We start from the raw sequence: 5,394 nt of genomic DNA, 5'->3' as shown, positions 1-5,394 counted from the left end.
TGACCAGAGAGCTCTCTAAAAGGGGAATTAAAATAGATGTAACGAGCACCCCAGCTTCAGAAATTACTTCATGTGATGGTGTAGAGGCATTGTAATCATTGTGAATACTAGTCAGCATGCTCGATACCTTTAATTTTGTAGATGGAAATAAATTTATAACCTAAAACGAGAAAGACTTACTATACACAGGCCATAAATTCTTTCTCTGGATACAGAGAACAAGTATGTTTAATATCATATTTGATTATAATAAACATCCTGGCTCAAAATGGTCAAACATTTGTGAACATACCCTTGTTCAGAAATGCTTTAGAAAACTAAGACTTTTTGCAGGGGTCCATCCCTTTAAGAATGGATTATTGCATAGCCTGCTAAGTGTAAACTAGTATTGTTGGACAATATAAAGATTCTGAGTGTAGACTAGGGCACTTTATGCATCTGTAGTTTGTTTTTCCTGCAAGATCTGAGAGAGGATAGAGTGATAGTCAAAGAAATATGCTTGCCCCCATTTAGTGTGTTGAACACACTGGTCTGAGTGTGATATGTCAAACTGATGCTGCTAAATACAGTTCAAAATGTGTCAAAGCAATTAATGACAGTGTAATACTGCCTCTCGAGTTGAATTGTAAATTAGGTTGGAGGATTGATTTGGTCAAAATCTAAGTGAGCTGAAGTCTAATTCAAATAATATAAAGTGCAAAGGAATGGTTGTCCTGACAAATCACCTTGGTTTTCTTGTGCATATACTCCAAGGTTTATTAATGAACTTTCCAATTTCACACTTTAGTTAAAGGTTTTGTTTATTGTAAAAATAAAGTTTCTCTCTTGGGAGAATAATTTTAAAAAGCAAAACCTTTTTTTTAATGCTTGCTATGTTAGTGTTATATAGATTTTTTTAACATTTATTAATTATTTTTATTGTATGTGTATGAATATTTTGGCTGCATGTATCTAAGTATATCCATGTCATGCAATGCCCACCTAGGCCAGAAGACAGTGCCTGATGTGCTGGAACTGGAGTTACAGATGTTTTTTTAGCTGCCATGTGAGTGCTGGGAATCAAAGCCAGATCCTCTGCAAGAGCAGTCACTGCTCTTATCTGATAAGCCATCTCTCCAACTTCAAGATCTTGTTTTAACAGTGAAAAATAATAATGAAATGATTATGAGGGGCAAAAAAGGACATTGTCAAAAATGTGAACAACTGGGAAATGGGGGACAAGTCCAAAGAAAAGCTGTCCTGAATTATAAACTGCTCAAGGTTCTACCTGAGTCGGTCACCTCCTTTGTATTAAGTGGTCAGGCCTATTAGCAAATATGGCATGCTATGTGTCATTTAGACTTAAAACTCTTTGGCTGAGTATGTAGGAATCAAGAAACTCATGCAAAGAAATCATCTAGTTAGGTCCTAGATTATACAGAAAAGTGTTCCGTGCCTGCAAATATGTTTGGGGATAGAAAGAAAATTTGCAAATAAATGTACTAAAAGGGAAAAGGTGTCCAAGCACAGCATTCTGTACCCTCTCTCCGACTGTGTAGAAAAGTGTGTTGATTCCCAAAAGAGAGTGACTGAAGCTCCAACATGCGACATGCCCTACTCTTGGGCTTGGCGTGCGACATTGAATTAAAACGAAGAAGTCATTTTATTCAATGATGGGGACAATAGTTCTAGCAATGATTACAATGAAAACCCAGTAAGAGGGCTTCATCTAGAATGAGACTATTCCTCAGAAAGGGATAAAACAGAGCAGGATTCAGTCTGCAGGGAAAGGACAATTATTAATGGGTTAATCTGTAAATGTGTTTCTGTTTTAACTGATATTCATTTAACAATGCTTACATTTGATTCAAATTCAGATCTTTTAGGAAATTAAAAGCAAACTAACCAATGAAATAAATGATGCCCACCTATTTTAATCCATAGTCACTGACATGACTCATTAGACAAGGATTCATCCAGGAGCATGCTGTTGTGTTGTAACATGTAGCTAGGTCAGCTGAGCTTATCTGAGAGTTTTTTAGAATGACATTCTGAGGGAGACCTAAAAATAGGCCCTTAAATATGAAGAGGAGGATAATGGGATTATAACGGTGAGTTCAAAGTTTCTTGTTCATCTTCTGAGGATCCAATCACAGGGTCCAGGGAAGAGTAAGCCTATTGAGTTCAGAGTGATAGGTCAATTTGAGTCTGATGTTGTCTAAACTTGGGAAGCAGAATAAAATTGAGATCTCCTTAAAACCTTCTCAGTGCACAGAATGACAAAGGACAGGGTCTAAACTTAAAACGGCACAATCCTGAGAGGACAGACAGTGCTGAAGGTCATATTATGATGTGAGCAGAAGAGCCACTTTCATCTACAGGTGATTGGCAGGATTTGGAAAGATGATTACATTGAGGACCAAAGTAAAGTCCCATGTTTCAAAATGTCACTTGTACTTTAAAACATACAGGCTGAGAGAGCCTGCAGTAAAAGAAAGAAGAAAACTGAAATTTACCCAATCCCGAAATTATAAAGAATAAAAAGACCATAGCTCTCTGTGAACATGGAATTTCATCTCTGAAAAATGAATAACAAAAATCAAATTATTTTAACCACTCACTGCAGAAATCTGTGTATGGAAAATATTAGATGACCAGTACATGACAAAAAGAATGTAGATAATTTTAATTAACTCTCAGGCATCACATGTTGTGATGTTTAGCACATTTTTATAATATGTAGAAAAATGAAATACAAATGCCTTAAAATTTGGAATGAGATGGCTCAGCAGTTAAGAACACTGATTGTTCTTGCAGAAGACCCAGGTTCAAATCCCAGAACCCACATGGCAGCTAATAACTGTCCTTAACTCCAGTTCCAGGGGATCCAACAGCCTCTACCGACCTCCACGGGCATTGCACAACATGGGTGCACTTACCTACATGCAGGCAATACACACATGCACATAAAATAAGAAAAATAAATTAATTTTTTAAAAATTTAGAATTAAAAGAATGTATACAATCATAATTAAAATTTACTGTTACAGTTTCATGCCTTATAATTCTTAACGACTTTTACAGATTTATTTAATCTTTATTTATGTGTATGTATGTGTTGGCTAGGCATGTCCTCCGAGACAGTCACTCCTCCCACCCAATCAGTCAGCTTCAGTGGCATGAAGGGGAGGGTCTAAGGACTGACTCTGAGAATTCTGGAAAGCTAAGGACACTGGGAAACGCTGAGCACAGCGGAGACAAAGGGAGAGGAATCGCCAATTGGGAGCCGGGCGTAAACTTTGTTGGCAAGTCCAAATAAATACTCTTAGTCCCCAAACTGTAACTTAAGAGGAACATTGTAATGGTGTAGTTAGAACTGTGCTGGTGGGGTGGGGGGGTGGGGTGACAGTGTTCCTGCCTGTGTGTATGTACACATGTATTCAGGTACCATTGGAGACCAGAGGAGTGCATTAGGTCCGATGGAGCTGGAGTTACAGTCAGTTGTGGGCTGTACCAGAGTGGGTGCTGGGAACTGATCACTGGTCCTCTGGAAGAGAAGCAAGGGCCCTTAATCTCTGAGCCATCTCTCCAGTCCTTTTCTCTTTACTTTAAATACTTAAAAATTAATTGATTGAGCTTATTTCACAGGTGTATGCTTTTCTGCCATTTCTTTTTTGCTTCTGCTCATTTTTTCCTCAATAACAAGATATCATATAGCGCATGACTTATGAACATAGCTTTTCCCTTTTTCACTTGGAGGCCAGGAAGTCCAAGGTCAAGATGAGAACAGATTCTTTATCTGGGGAAAGGCAAAGATAACTTTCTTCTTGCTTTGATACCTATGCTTGAAAGCCAGCAAAGGTCTCTGATCTCTTGGTAAGGTCATTAATCTCATTCCTGAGGATTCTACCTGCACTAATTGATCAATCAGATGTCCTGCTTCTCAGTACTATTTACAGATTCCCAATATTGTTTACAGATTAACATGCTCAAATTTGTTTTCTGAGATTGGTTAGTATGAGGCTTGACTGTAACCTTCTTCTATTGTATACTTTTGGGTGACGTTTTCCTCAGGTACTTCAGAGAGGGAGTGCAGTGCATTAGGTTCCACAGCTTCTTGAAAACGACTCTTTCTGTCCCTATGTACCTCCAGATAGCCTTCTAATTTGGTCTGAATAACCTGCACCTTTGGTTGTTTCTCCGCGTCTATGCCTCAACTCACACCATGTATGGTTGTGGATTTGTTCCAAGAATGTGCACGCTCCATGTCAGCCCTTAAGGAATAGACCTAATGTGACCGTATTACAAATTATTCTTACACCTAGCTGAGGTGATATCCAGAGATTTGAAAACAAGCTTTTGTCAGAGAGTACAGAAAACAAAACTGTAACAATAATGTGCAAAAGCATTCTGATGTAAGATTGTTATTTGTAGTTTATTTTTAACTTTTCTCCTGACTCATATCTTTGACATGTCCTTAATAAACCATGTAGAAACACTCAGTGACCTCACTGGGAGCTTGACTGAAAACCATACACATCCTTACAAAAGAAAATAATGACTTAATTAGGCATAATTGATCTTTTTAATGTACATTTTAGAGGATAAGTGAAATGCACTGAATACTTATTTATTGGTACCATATGGCACTTCCTCACAGTGATATCCAAATTATGTAGAACAAGGCTAATAAAACTAAATAGCTCATCAAAGGTCTTCCATTCTAAGATGCTGCTAGTTTAGTTCTGGAAGCCATAAGATACCTCACTGGACCTTAGCGTACTTTATATGTTCTTTTATCCAAATCATGCCAAGTACCTATTAAAATAAGTTGAGAAAATTATCCACAGTTTCAAACATGCAAATGTGATTTAATTTTATTAGCAGTTGTTAAACATATTCCCATAACTCTTGTCTAATTTTTTTGCTAGTGTTTGCAAACCATGTGGAATTTGCTCACAAATACTGGGCACATATTATAATAAAGGTTTGTAAACATGCCTCTATGTGTAATAAAAGCAGAACATTTAGGAAAGACGGTAAGTAGGTTATAACATGTTGAGAGGTTGGGAGCTTGGACTCGCCAGGCTTTGTGGAAGAAAAAGAAAAAGCCTTTCTGAACAGAACCACAGTTACCGGTCAGAGTTCAGGAACCCACACCATGTGAACATCACTCTACTCCCTGAGGACCACACTTCTTCAGATAAAGCAAACACCAACAATGATAAAATCTCTGTGTCCTGACTTTCCTATCCTGTTGAGTAACTAGTTCTAGTTGCAATATTCTGGAAAGACATCTGGTTCACATGTGAATCTGTCTAACAAGATCAGTGACTGTACCATTGGGCAGTGGGATCAAGAATTTTAGGGCAGATAATTCCCCAAACATCAGAAGATGGTTCATAGAACACAGAC

This window comes from Nannospalax galili, unplaced genomic scaffold, assembly GCF_000622305.1.
Source record: "Nannospalax galili isolate Female #2095 unplaced genomic scaffold, S.galili_v1.0 scaffold234, whole genome shotgun sequence".
NCBI lineage: Eukaryota > Metazoa > Chordata > Mammalia > Rodentia > Spalacidae > Nannospalax > Nannospalax galili.
Note: the sequence above shows the minus strand (reverse complement) of the source record.